Raw genomic sequence first — 15,288 nt, forward strand, 5'->3', positions numbered from 1 at the left:
TTTTCACTCATTCGTTCAAGGGGTTTACCTTGTAGGCTTGACAGACCTTCGATGTTTTTCTATGCAAATAATCAGTCATAACTCCACAAATGTTCATCAAATTCCTACCAAAGTTGGTATTAAGATCTGCCCTTTAAGTATGCCAAATTTCAGCCCGATTGGAGCACACATTCATGTTTTATGGCGGATTTTGCAAAGTGTGCGAAAAGAAGAAAAATAAGAAGTAGAAGAATAAGAAGATAAAAATGAAGAAAAAGAACCAAACTTTGGCCACTCATATCTCAGAAATGGCCAGAGCGATTTTCTTCAAATTTGGAATGTAGACTCCCCTACCTGTTGGCACATCTGTAGCAAAATTGGTTCCATCAGATAAGGGATCACAGAGCTACATAGGTGTGAAAATCACATTTTCTTTCTTCTTGTTAATATACTCACGGTGTGACACACTGGCTTCTTGGGCCGCGCGACACACTACCATGTGTCTTGATTATGTAAAGTTTAGTCAGGGATATTAACAGATATTTGGAATAAATTTTTTGGGTAAGTAGAATCCACACAAAAACAGCCAAGCTGTGATAAATGGTGTGGCCCTAAAACGCCTGGCCAAGAAATGGCTGCAATGATGTTAATGCTAATAAATTTTGACAATGCACACAGCCATTATTAAATTTTTTAGCATTAACATCATTGCAGCCATTTCTTGGCCACCACCTTTGATTTCACAACTTTTTTCACCCAGGCTTTTTAGGGCCGCACCAATTTTTCATAGCTTGGCTGTTTTTGTGTGGATTTCACTTTCTTTTGTACTTTATAAAGCCCCAAAACTACTGAATTTGAGGTTTGTTTTTACTCACATTTCTTCTTTTCTATGTAGATACAATGATGATTATTGAATACAGACTTATAAGTGCATTTCATTGCATCAATATTTGATAATATTATTGCAATACTCTAATAGAGTGCACATTTTTGAGGACTTCTAATAGAACATACATAGAATGTTCTAGAACAATTTAGTACTTCTATTGGTATTTCTATTCATTTGTGCCAAAGATTGAGGCAATCGAGATACATGTTTGTATTTTATAGCAATTTGTACAAAGTGTGCGAAAAGAAATTGAAGCCCCATAGCCCCCCCCACCCATGTGGCATAAGAAGAAAAAAACAAAGAAATTAAAATGAAAGTTTGAATACCCATATCTAGCAAATGGCTGTTGCACGTTTAATCAAATTTGCTGTGTGGCATACCCTACCTGGGGGACAGCTATAATGCAAAAATGGTATGCTTTGGAGAAGGGACCATGGAGCTGTGCATGCATGAAAAAGCTGTTTTGTTTCTTCCTGTCAATACACTCATGGTGTGGTTGCCAACTTTCTTGGCCACACGACACACTACCTTGTGTCCTTTTCGGATAAGTAGAATTCGAGGAAAACAGGAATGGGATGAGAACAGAAATTGGGAATGGGAATGACTTACGGAAAAGACCTGATAAAGGTTATCATACAATAATATTTATACAGGTTGAATTTTATAGTACAATGTATCTTTGCAGCATTGTTTGGATCCTTTTGCTAAAACGAGTGAAACTCTCTAATAGAGCAGCCACCAGCATTAATACTCTAAAAGAGCAGTCAAGAATGTTTAACTGTTAACTACCCCACCAGGAACCCACACATTGATGGCCTGTGAATTGATGGACTAATAGATTAGGTATATAGACCAGCCAAGTCATCAATATTGCCACTCCTCTGAAACCATGTACATTTTAAAATACTCCACTATCAAATTAATACTGGGCGAATATCTGGCAAAGGAAGTTTAATCCATCCAAATGTATACATCTAGCTATAACAAGGAAAAATACTTACTTAAAGTATTGTTATCAAATCTATAGTCAGCAAATACAACAAAACAAATCAGCTAAATATTTGGGAGTAGTGATAGATCAACACTTAACCTGGAAGGAACACATCAATGATATTTGTAGCAAAGCCATCAAAGTGAAAGCCTTTTTACAATGTAATCTCTTCCGATGTCCTACAACTGTGAAACCCAACTGTTGTACATCCTTAGTATGACCTATATTAGAATATGTTAGTACCACACCTTCCGTACCAAATACATTAAACAGAAAAGGTTCAACATAGTGCTGCCTGTTTTGTCACAAACGATTTTTCTTATCACAGTAGTGTGTCTACCATACTGGAACACTTGGACTGGCCATTACTTGTTACTTGAACACTGGAGAAGCTTCTTAAAACTGATATTGTTTTTCAAAGTATTACATGGCCTTAACACCCCTTACATCATTTACCCGTGGACACAGCCAGCGTTTCACAAAGTATTCTAGTTAACTGACAGTGTCTATTTTAAATCACAGTAAAACAATAAGAAGTGTTATATCCCTACTGTGCTCAAGATACCGTAATGGAAATGCACAGTAGGAATACAACAGTTTTTATTGTATTACTGCGATTTAATATTGTGCACTACTCCAGCTTATTTCACTACTTTTTATCGATGTGCTATGGTCCCACGCTAGTTGAAAATTCAAAATTCCCACGCTAGTTGAAAATTCAAAATTTTTTGTGTAATTGTTTGTTAACTTTTTTTGGTTAAATAAATTATTATGACTGGTGATCCCACATACACCAACCACATCAATAGAAAGAAATAGCACCACGTGCTACAGGTGTCAATTATCATCTGAAAAGTGATATATCCATTACACTTCATTGTCAACTATGTTCAACCTATTACACAGCTTTGCAAATCAAGAACTATTCAAAAACACCTCTGCAATTAAAGTAGCCACTATGAAAATTACAGAAGATTCCATTATAAAGAGAAGCCGTCATGTGTTACCACCAAATCAACATCTTTCACTGTCAGCAAAGATGAATCGGACACAAAACATAGGAGGACACTAGTAAGTCCATGAAGAATTCATTGTACAGTATGTGGAGCAATGGTCTTCCACTATTAAGGTAGAGCCATTTAGTTTAGAAAGATGAGTTGTTATTTGTTCCCAAAGGTATGAAAGTAAAGGTGTAGTTAACAGTGGTTCCTTACTAGGAGTAGCAACTTTTTGATAAAATAGAGCACAAAATTAATGTACAAAGGCTTCAATTTCTTTTAATATATTCCTGGACACCAAACTGAACATGAGACCCGCATTCTACATTATTAGATTCCCTGATGGCCATTTCTTTAATGTCATTTCCTCATTGCTGTTGGCATCACAATTATGGACTGAAAAAGGAAAACTTTACCACATAATGTCAACTCACATTGATATCTCCAGCACTCTTTCATTCTCTTGACAGTTGATTTCATTTAGGCTTACCCAACTAGCAGTTCTGGATTAATTTTGAACAAACACTGTCATCTGCCTGGGCTTTGCAGTAGCTGTTTAGGTGGCCAGAGTCTGCTGGCAGAGCAGTTGTGATCTCTTGCACAAAATTTCCAGGTGAGCAGGTGGCAGTTTCACATTCATGGCCAATAATGCAACAGCTGTATGAAGGATTTTCCAGGTATATACATAGTAGATTGCATAGGCGGCGGAAAGGGGGGGGGCTAGGGGGCTAAAGCCCCCCCTTGGTCTGCTGAGGAGGGGCTTAGCCCCCCCTCAGAATGATATCACACCGAAATTATCTTTCTTGGAGTGCGTGATAAAGATCGAGATACTCTAATAGAGCAGTCACTCTAATAAAGTAGTCAGTGTGTAGCGAGCTATGAAAGGATTTTTATGTAGTTTATCAGCTAGAAATGGTAGTTGGTGAGGTGGAAAGCTCTTGTCAGTTGGTTGCGACCTTTATTTATTTTTTTTTTTTTGGTCTCACCTTACCAAACTATAGAAATAAGTCTGGGTCAGCCCAGCCCCCCCTCATATAAACTACTTCCTCCGCCACTGGTAGATTGTATATTGGAACCTCATATAAGTCTCATGGCATATTTCTCTAAAACCCAAGTCAGTGTTAAGCCTTCTTTCTCTATTTGGGCATATTATATCTCTGTGTCAGTAAGAGCCTTGAATTAAATACTACTGGTCACCAGGTACTTTGTTACTCTTGAAGTAGGACTACTGCCAGTCCATCGACTGATGCATCTACACAAACTTTTGTTTTGCATTTACATCATGCAAAGCTAAGACCCGTGGTAAGAAATTTCTTTCAATTTATGAAATTCCTCATCTTGAAAATGTGTCCATGTCCTACATCACTTTAAAACTCAGAAGATTTCGCAGAGGTTTTGATACCTATGCAATATTTGGGGAGAATTTGCTTATTTGATTCACCATCCCCTTAAAGCATCTTACAGTATTTCAGTAATGGTTGTTGGAGCAGTCATCTTAAGTATGGGAGTTGTCTTCTTTTGGTCTGGTGAGATTCCATTTTGGTTGATGAGCTAAGATTGCTATTTACAACTGATGGAATTGATATTTGTTCTGTGATTCCAGCTGCCTCGATTCTTTTTGAAGTGTAGCATGTTATCTAGTCTTGTGCTCTTCTGCATCCTTGTCATAGAGCATAGACCAGTACATAAAGTAAAGTACACCTCGGAGGCCAGAAAACACCTCTTATTCGTCCTACACTCAAAAAGTTTTAGTTGAAACAAAATCATCCATACAGAGTAATAAAAGTTGTCAGTAGTTTTGATTCGGCCACTAGTGGGATCAGTCAAACCCACTGTTGGCATCAAGTTTGCTGAAAATTCCTCTAGTTCCTGCCTGATAGATGTGCCAATGTTGTGTCCCCTTTTGGCATGGGGTGTACTTCTAATAACACAGATTCATTGAGCAGCTTAAGGTCAACACAGATGCAGACAGCTCCTCCAGCAACCACCATAACAGCCCACCATGGGGTAGTTTCATTCAAGGATGAAATAACCTCCAGGCTCTGCATGTGTTGTAACAGAATGAAAAATTGAGGAGCCTTTGACATGACAAATAGTACACATAAAGCTATGTGGGAAGTCACACTGGTGATCTATGGCAAATCAGTAATCTTCAAGGTGCTGAGGTCACTGCATTGTCAGAATTAATCTTGAACCAGCTTACTACTAATAAAGGCAGACATTTCTTTGTTTGGCCTAGACCATTCTCAGTTGAATGTACTTGAAATGAGATTTCGTACAAACATAATTTTTGTACACAGACTATCTACATCATCAAAGAGATAAAGAACAACCCCCTTGGATTATCAGCCATTAAAGAACTGACATTGTTAAATAAATGTTCAGTTAAAACAAGTTGATGTTGTGCTACTTCTAAAAACCAGATGCCATGCAGCTAGTTATTGTCTGCAATTATGTATTGCTAAGTTTTAGCTTGGTTTTGCAATAATACATCGGTTATTTTAATTTTGGATTTTGCAAATTATGAAACTTTTTTTGCAATTCTTCAATTACGTTGCTATGCACTGCTAGTTAAACAAACCTATACAGAAATATCTTCTAAACTGTTGTATAGTTGTGTTTTTTTCCTGAAAATTCTCTCAACAAAGCCTCAAAGCTGCTCTTTATTTTTGTTTGCATTTGTAGGGTGCACGCCCCCTTTCAAATCAAAGGAGTAAGTTATTCTTGGTAGTCTACAAGGTCTGCAGTGTTGTTTTTCAGTTGTTAAACACCTGTAGAACCTAAAGAGATGATAATTCACAAGGTCTGAGGAGAGTCGCCACACCTGTATTTCCAACTACTGGAAAGAAACCACTTTAAAGCAAAGTTCACCTGTTCGGAAGTTTAATACAGACTTCAGTTCGTTTTTGCTTTTATGTGTAAACTGCTTTTACCATACCATTAATGGTAATGCTCACATGGATGCATGCAGACAAACATAGGTAGGTACACACGCGCACGCACGCACGCACGCACGCACACACACTTTTATGAAAACAATTTCAGTAAACCAGGCATGCACCACAGTGTCCATTGTTATTCACTAGGTTTGGGACATTTGCACAAGAATACACAATCAAGTTGAAGCGAAACGGCCAACTATTTACTCTGCAGTCCCCGAAGCACTCCATCACCAATGAGTACAAACTGAACTATCCGTTATAAGATTAACTACGTATGTACAAAACTGTGCATTACAAGTAACCTATTATGACAGTTTATAATTTATAGTGTGAAAATAGTGAGAGCCCTCACTACTTACAGTAGTATTATGAACTCTCACTGTTATTATATACAGTATGTTTTTTTTTACAAAAGCAATTACTCTTGCCAATATTTGTGTAAATGCAGTTAAAACAAATCACACCTCAGCAGGGTCCAATAAAAATTAAGTCTATAGTACTAGTGAATTTTGAATTGCTTCTTCTAAGCAATTTCTGCAAATTTTCACTTGATTCACTCTTAGAAAATGTTTCCTGCCACTATGAAAATAATTCTTGGCATGGATGTCCTTAACAAATGTGACTGGATTTTGGAAAAACAATCCAAATCGCACATTAGAAGTTTCAAGATAAATGGTTTTAAAGAATTCAAGCCAGCATAACTCTCCAAGGTTAGCAAGCACGCGTATGAAATTTACACAAAAGATGCATCAATCTGTTACCTTTCAGACCACTTCCAGTACTTGTAGCTGCTTGTAGAGTTTCCCCGCCAAATAAGATAGATAATATGAGCTGTTGGACAAGTGAAGTAGTATCGTGAGTGCTCACAAAGGGGTGGGGTGGGGGGTAGTGGGGTGGGGGATGGCAGGGTGGGCAAGGATTAGACCTCAAAATGTAGGCAGACTACGATTGGAGTCCAGAGACAAGATTACAGAGCTGTGCTGGCTCCTTAGTGGTTGATATGTAACAAAATCCACAGAAAAAACATCTGGCCAACATTGTCAGGCTGTCCACCAGTAAACCACTGATTTTTGCCAAGCCAGGTCCTTCACAAGGCCTAAAACTGCCATTCAAGCTCTTCACACCCCCAGAAAAGACGTCTGTTGATACCAGCCTCAAGTAGTTTGTGTGTTACTGAGTGTCAAAACTACTAGTACAATAGTGTAGCTATCCACATTTGGTGTTAGTTTGATTTTGCCTGATGTGCGATTTGGATCAGTTTTGTAAAATCTGGTCACATAAAAAATATTTCTGGAGCATCACGTGAGATCACGTGATCTGCCAAGAATCCTGGAGCAGTGGAAGGACATCTGGTCAGTGTATGATGGTCATGAAGTGATTCTAAAGTATGTTCTTGTATGTCTGACTCCGTTACAGCCAGATGAGTGTAATATGTGACTGGATTTTGGAAAAACAATCCAAATCGCACATTAGAAGTTTTGAGATAAACAGTTTTAAAGAATTCAAGCCAGCATAACTCTCCAAGGATAGCAAGTACTCATATGAAATTTACACTAAAGATGCATCAATCTGTTACCTTTCAGACCACTTCCAGTATTTGTAGCTGCTTGTAGAGTTCCCACCAAATAAGATAGAAAATCTGAGCTGTTGGACAAGCGAAGTAGTATCACGAGTGCTCACAAAGGGGTGGTGGGGTAGGAGGTGGCAGGGTGGGCAAGGGTTAGACCTAAAAATGGAGGCAGACCACGTTTGAAGTCCAGAGATGAGATTACAGGGCTGTGCTGGCTCCTTAGTGGTTGATATGTAGCAGAAAAAACGTCTGGCCAACATTGTCAGACTGTTCACCAGTAAACCACTGATTTCCTTGCCAAGCCAGGTCCTTCATAAGGCCTAAAACCACCATTCGAGCTCTTCACACTCCCCAGAAAAGACTTCTATTGAAATCAGCCTCGAGTAGTTTGAGTGATACTGAGTGTCAAAACTACTAGTACGATAGTGTAGCTATCCACTGGTGGTGTTAGTTTGATTTTGCCTGATGTGCGATTTGGATCGGTTTTGTAAAATCTGATCACAAATTATGTTCATGTGTACAGTTAGCTTCTATTTTATGTGGTATTTTCTGATTGATGCAAAACTCACTGTTGTGGCTTATCTATGTTGTATTTGTTTTCTCATATTATGTGCTTCATAGGTTGTGTAATTGTACTGTGCAGATAAGTCATTGTTGAAAAATTACTCCAAATGTATTATTGTTACTTTATTTTTTGTTAACAGAGGCCTGTGTTCATCAGGGAACTCCATATCAAATTGGAGATATCATACAACCTAACTGTACTACAAGGTGTACATGCCAGAATGATTTCAAATTTTACTGCCAACCTCAAGAGTGTTTATTGGATGGTTTGTATTGTTATGCCTGGGGTGAACCTCACTATGGAACATTTGATAAGCGTAGATTTGACTTTCAAGGAGATTGTGAATATGTTCTATCTCAACCATGTGATAGTGATGACTTCATCATTACTGGTTCAAACACTGCAATAAATGAATTTGTGTCTGCAACAAGTGCAGTGAGAATAGTACTTCCTAGTAAAGATCTGGAAATATTTCTTACAAGAGGCGGAGGTGGAACAATAGAAATTAATAATGATATAATACCAAATAATGGAGATGGACTTGTATATAATACTGATGGTGTTTATGTAATGAGAGCAGGTGGACATCCATATGTTAGATTTAATATCAGATATCCAGTAGTGGTGTATTGGGATGGATCACAACGAGTGGTAATCACCGCATCTTCTAGTTGGCAAGGACAATTGTGTGGACTATGTGGAAACTACAATAATGATCCAGATGATGATTTTATGCTTCCAAATGGTACACTAACTACATCTGTTAATGAATTTGGTAATGAGTGGCTTTATGCCAATACGACACCAAATTGTGGAGAACTCCAGCCAATACCAGTTTGTACTGATAGTGTTATGAATGAAGCACAAACAAGATGTGATGAACTAAATGGAGAAGTCTTCCAAGTGTGCCATAGTATAGTTGATCCTGCACCATTTGTGGATGGCTGTGTACTAGACTATTGTTTATGCAGTATGAGTGACAGGGAGGAATGCTACTGTAATGCTTTATCAGTTTATGCAGCTGTGTGTGCAACAAGTGATATCATCATTCCCAACTGGAGGGATTCTTTTTGTCGTAAGTACAGTACATATATAAAAGAGCACATGATATAGTTTTTTTCAGCTGTTGAGTGTCCAGAAGGCATGGTATATGAACAATGTGGTCCAGTGTGCCCTCGAACATGTAACAATTATCGGAGACCAGAATGTATTGGTGGATGTGTTGATGGATGTTTTTGTCCTAGTGGACAGGTTTTGCATAGTGGACAATGTATTGATAGAGCTAATTGTTCAGGTACGGTTGTAATTCTCTCTTATATACTCTTTTATATTCACCTTTCTAACCCTACCCATATTCTCAGTTTCATAAGCTAGGATTTTTTGCTGATTAGCTTGTTAAAGTCTGTAGCTTAAAGAGGCAACAAATCTGAATTTGTGGTATGCAATTACAAAAAGAAGTGATGTCTATACCAACACAGCCAGGCTGTAAAAAAATGGCGTGGCTCCCAAAGAAGCTAGGGTGAAAATGAATTTAAAATCCAAGGTGGCAACCAAGAAATGGCTGTGACGGTAGGTTAATGGCATAAATTGTAATTATTCGGATGCGAAATTTGGAGAAGCAATGCAATTTTACCTGAACTGTCATTACAATTTTTTGCCATTAACTTACCATCACATTCATTTTTGGCCACTATCTTAGATTTTTCATCTTTTTTCACCCTTCTTGTGATAGCGTAATTCATTACTAGTGAACCAGTGCATACAACATCAAAGGAGTAAATGGTACCAGTCACATAATAAATTTTAATTCCATGAGTGAATTCTTGTCACAAATGTCAATTACTAAAATGCAAAATGGCATGCATTTACTGCTATGCTCCACCCAATATAAATGAAGATCAGTATGAGAAGCAATTATCCAAAAATTGCGACTGAGCATGTGTCCTGTCTATCAATTGCTGAAACATGATATGGCCATTCTGCTTTAGTTTCAGCTATATTGGCATAATATTGCATCACAGTTAAGAAATCAAGTTTGCAGTTTTAATCATAGCTTGAATCAGTCAGTTAGTCAGGTATTCAAAATTAATGGTATAATTTAATTTTTTAGAAACTTGTTGGAAGGGTTTGGCATCTCATTTTATGAGCTTAATCCAATAGTGCCAACATGAAAAGTAGAAAGTGTTTTGGATTATGTTTATGGCCAGAAAACCTTAAACTTTCATGTTCTCTACTATACAGCACTATCATACTGAATAGTTATGCAGTTTTTAATGGTGGATGTACAGAAGTATCTAGGATACAAACTAAAATACTAATCGAATTAACTGTTCGTGCATTTTTGCATAATGCATTTTTAATGTGTGTAATAAGTATACATTTTCACTAGGATCTGGCTCCACTTCTGGAAGTGGTGGAGGCTCTAGTGGTGGCATGACACAACTTGATTGTTCCACAAGTTGTACAGTTCAGGGAGGATATTTTGAATGCACATCACAGAGATGTTTACTTACTGGCCATACTTGCTATGGTTGGGGAGATCTCCACTATAGAACATTTGACATGAATTCATTTGACTTTCAAGGAGACTGTGAATATGTTCTATCTAAACCATGTGATAGTGATGAGTTCATCATTACTGCAATAAACCCATTTGTGTCTTCTACAAGTGCAGTCAGAGTAAATTTTAGAGAAACAGAAATCCATCTCACAGGAGGTGATAGTGGTACCATCAAAGTTAATGGTATTTTGTTATCAAACAGTGGAGATGGTGTAATATATAGCTCTAGTGCTATAAGAGTGTATAGAACTGGTGGGCGCCCATATGTTTTTCTATTAATTGGTGTAGGAATATATTGGGATGGATCACGAGTGGACATCACCGTTGCTACAGTTTGGCAAGGACAATTGTGTGGACTATGTGGAAACTACAATAATGATCCAGATGATGATTTTATGCTTCAAAATGGTACACTAACTACATCTGTTAATGAATTTGGTAATGAGTGGCTTTATGCCAATACAACACCAAATTGTGGAGAACTTCAACCATTACCAGTTTGTAATGATACTGTTATGAATGAATCTCAATCAAGGTGTAATGAGCTTACTACTGGAGTCTTCAGTGCGTGCAATAGTGTAGTAGATCCTGTTAGTTTTGTTGAAGGTTGTATGTTAGATTACTGCTTCTGCAGTGTGGAAGATAGGGAGAAATGCTATTGTGACAGCTTATCAGCTTATGCAGCTATATGTGCATTAAATGGTGTCATTATTTCTAATTGGAGGGACATATTTTGTCGTAAGTTTGTGGTTAAATCACAGTGTATTTAATTACATGTTTCTTTTCATGTTAGCTATTAACTGTCCAGACGGTATGACATACCGGCAATGTGGTCCAGTGTGTCCTCTAACATGTGACACTGATATAAATGAAGATTGTATTGGTGGATGTATTGCAGGATGTTTCTGCCGAAGTGGACAGGTTTTATCAAATGGATATTGCATAAACCCAAGTGATTGTCGAGGTATGCATAATTATGTCATCTAAATTGTATAGTCTACAAGTATGTTGTGAATTTCACTTGTTTGCTATAGCTGTCATAATAACTTATACACACATGACTGCTTTATTAGAATACCATGGATAAACTGGCTGTTTTATTAGTGGATGTTTTATTCAAGTATTTCTAGCTGTTTATAACCAGTGAGCCATTGTTGGAGCTTTGAAATGTAATAGATCTTTGAAGGGTATGATAATTATGCTAAAACTGTTGATTAGAAACTTGTTGGAAGAGAAACCTCTTACATTAGCTAATTTGTTTTTATGTCATTTTGTGTCATCTATAATATTGCCAGCATGATTTCCTTGCATAGAGGAGATGATCACAAGAATTATTGGACATTAAATGATTGCACATAGAATTAAAGATTACAAGTACACAAAAAAATTTGGAAATTTCAACTAGAGTAGTGACCATAGCTAGCACATTGATAAGAAGTACTGAAACAAGCTGGAGTAGTGCATAATATTATATTATAGCAGTGGCATAACTAAACCTGGGTGTCAGCAAATTATTAGATTGAAAGCAAACCTTTTGGGGAAGCAATAAAACCCGGAATAGCGGAACAGCGGAATAACGGAATAAGCGAAAATTACATTCTTAATATTTTACTACTATATATACAGTCTATAGCATTTATACAATACTCACCTCGTAGCAATTCCACAGAGAATCACTAAGGCGATCCTCAGGGCGATCTTTAAATAGAACTAGCACAAAACTAACCACTCTAGAATAATCTAACTAAGCTAAAATACTTTCTAATACACTTTACTACAAAATCGCTACAACACTATAAGTTCTTTCTGCTACAGCTACTTATACCAGCCATCACACACGAGCAACTGCCCGAATTTATTAGTGACAACATTCCATCCTAAGAAATCTTCTCTGAAATAATCTACTTTGGCTAACCTGTTAGTTATCGCCAAACAAGCTTAATGTAAATTCAAAAGGTTAAGTGCTGTATTTAGCTTACATCAATTTGTGCAGCTTGATTCTAATAAATTCGGGCAGTTACTCGTGTGTGATGGCTGGCATAAGTAGCTGTAGCAGAAAGAACTTATAGCGATTTTGTAGTAAAGTGTATTAGAAAGTATTTTAGCTTAGTTAGATTATTCTAGAGTGGTTAGTTTTGTGCTAGTTCTATTTAAAGATCGCCCTGAGGATTGCCTTAGTGATTCTCTGTGGAATTGCTACGAGATGAGTATTGTATAAATGCTATAGACTGTATATATAGTAGTAAAATATTAAGAATGTAATTTTCGGTTATTCCGCTGTTCCGTTATTCCGTATTCCGGGTTTTATTGCTTCCCAACATTTTGTATACCACGACGCCAAGATAGGCTTGGCCAACCATCACAGACTGTGGGCAATGTATCAAAAATTCGAAAAAAACAGCAAAGAAGACTTACCGGTCTTAGGTCTATACCTAGAGTATCTCTGGGCAATAGTGGACCATTGGTCGATTTGATCGAGGCACAAACTACCATGCCCCTTAAATTAAAATTTCATGTGCATAAATTAGGCTGTGGCTTTTAGACAATGTTGAGCACATGTCCTAGCACATGGTAACAGCCATGCTAAATGGTCAACTTCTTCAATGTTATTCTCTTCAACACTTCCACTCACTCCATTTAGTGAACATGTGATGCAACAGTTAACAAAAGGATCATCCATGCTTGAGATAGCAAGTAACGAAAATATTAGTTACTCATACTAATTATTGTTCTATTATTAGACTAACTTACTTACGTGATAGTGTATTTGAACAAAGGTGGTTGACCTTCTACAACTGAGTCTTGAGATAACAGTGATAAACTGCACTACAAGGTGATGAATTGCTGAGAGAGTTGGTCTGCTATATATTAAAGTAGAGGAGATTACTCGGAAATAGAGATAAGGAGTCAACCTGGAATCTGGAGTGGTAATTCGCTAAACTCAGTGGACGAAATCAGTGTGGCCAGGAGTGTCTAACGTAAATAGCTGTAATGCATTATACTATACTGCCAGTGATGTATAGCTCTACTTGATCATGGACAAATATGTTGGAGTACAGTTGAGACATGTGAGAGTGAGATGAAGCTCAATCTGCGGTGGTTACATTATACTTACATACATAGCAATTTGTAATAAAGCAGCTACTTGGATAAGATATGTTAGCTAATACTACACCGTATGTTGGTTAGCCCATCGTTGGGTCATTAGCCTTTATGACATTAAGTGCTCTATGGGGGTGTGTCACCCCATCACCTTCTGGTTAGCTATGCCACTGATTCCACTAGGCCCTAGTATCAGTCTGGTTCTAATTACGCCACTGTATCAGAGTAAAACAATAAGAAATGTTATATCCTTACTGTGCTCAAGATACCATCAGAAGAACACAGTAGAGATATAACATGTCTTATTGTTTTACTGTGATTTAATATTGTGCACTACTCCAGCTTGTTTCAGTACTTTTTATCGATGTGCTAGCGATGGTCTCTACTCTGTGTACTTTTTTGTTAGTAAAATAAAATTATTTATGACTGGTGCACGTATACTGCATCAAAAGAAATGGCACCATGTGTGTCCCAGTTACCAACTATTGTGTCTAAAAAGTGAAGTATCCATTACGCTTCATTGCCAACTATGTTCAACCCATTACACAGCATTAGGAATCAGAAACTGTTCGAAAAGTGCCTCTGCAATCAAAGTAGCCACTATGAAAAATACGGACGATTTCTGCTACAAAATGAAGCCATCATGTGCTACCACCAACTTTCCACAGCCAAGATGAACAGGACACAAGGAGGACACTGGTAAATCCATGAAGAATGCATTGTATATACTACCGTATGCCGAAAGGCACCTCTCAGGCAACGTCAAACAGTGAAAAAATGAAGTCTGTAGCCTAATAGACGTTATCGAGTTACGCTTGTCTGAAGGCATCAGTCAGTCAGTCAGTCAGTCAGTCAGTCAGTCAGTCAGTCAGTCAGTCAGGCAGTCAGTCAATTAGTAGAAAATTCCATTTAGAATTTTTTTTAAATTCCGTAGCAACCTGCTGAAAGTGTTCTAGGCCAATCTGAAAGCTTGCTTGGGCTTAGTTTATCTAACCAATACTGCCTCATTGTTATCAGGGATTTGGGTAATGTTTTTTTTTGTAGCCCATGCCCAATCCTTTGTGGTCCCTACTATACAGTACCACCGTATAGTATGATTAATAAAGCAATAGAAAATAGTGAAACAAGAGTTATATATGAATGATGGCACTTAATACAACAAAGCTTATTTGGGAAAATCTCTACATTGACATATTAACGGTAGGTAAAAACAGTGGACTCAGGGACCAAGGACTGGGGACCCACTGGAATCCAACTCTTCTCGGAATTTTATACACTTCAAAATATTCCATACCTGACACTAGGTACCTCTGCAAGTAGTTTGCATGGTCAATCCATTTTTTCTACGATCACGGTGTCTCGCATGATGTTTACACCAACTAGAAATTATAAAACCCTTTGAAAAGGTGTCTAAAGCTGACTGCATTTACAGGCCACTCCCCTACTGCACAATGAGCATACCAGTCTATTATGTTGCCTAGCTACTAAAGTTTAGAAAAAAATATTGTGCAAACAAATATTACAAGGAAATAGCGATTACTAGTAAAGCCAAACTAAGCAAGTTCTAGCAGCTTGACAACCAGACTTCGTACATTTTGCACAATGCTTCTAGTAGCTAGGTAGCATAATAGACTAGTATGCTCATTGTGCAGCAGGCAGTGACCTATGCTGTAAGTGCAGTCAACTTCAGAC

The sequence above is a fragment of the Dysidea avara genome, chromosome 8, assembly GCF_963678975.1.
Source record: "Dysidea avara chromosome 8, odDysAvar1.4, whole genome shotgun sequence".
NCBI classification, from domain to species: Eukaryota; Metazoa; Porifera; class Demospongiae; order Dictyoceratida; family Dysideidae; genus Dysidea; species Dysidea avara.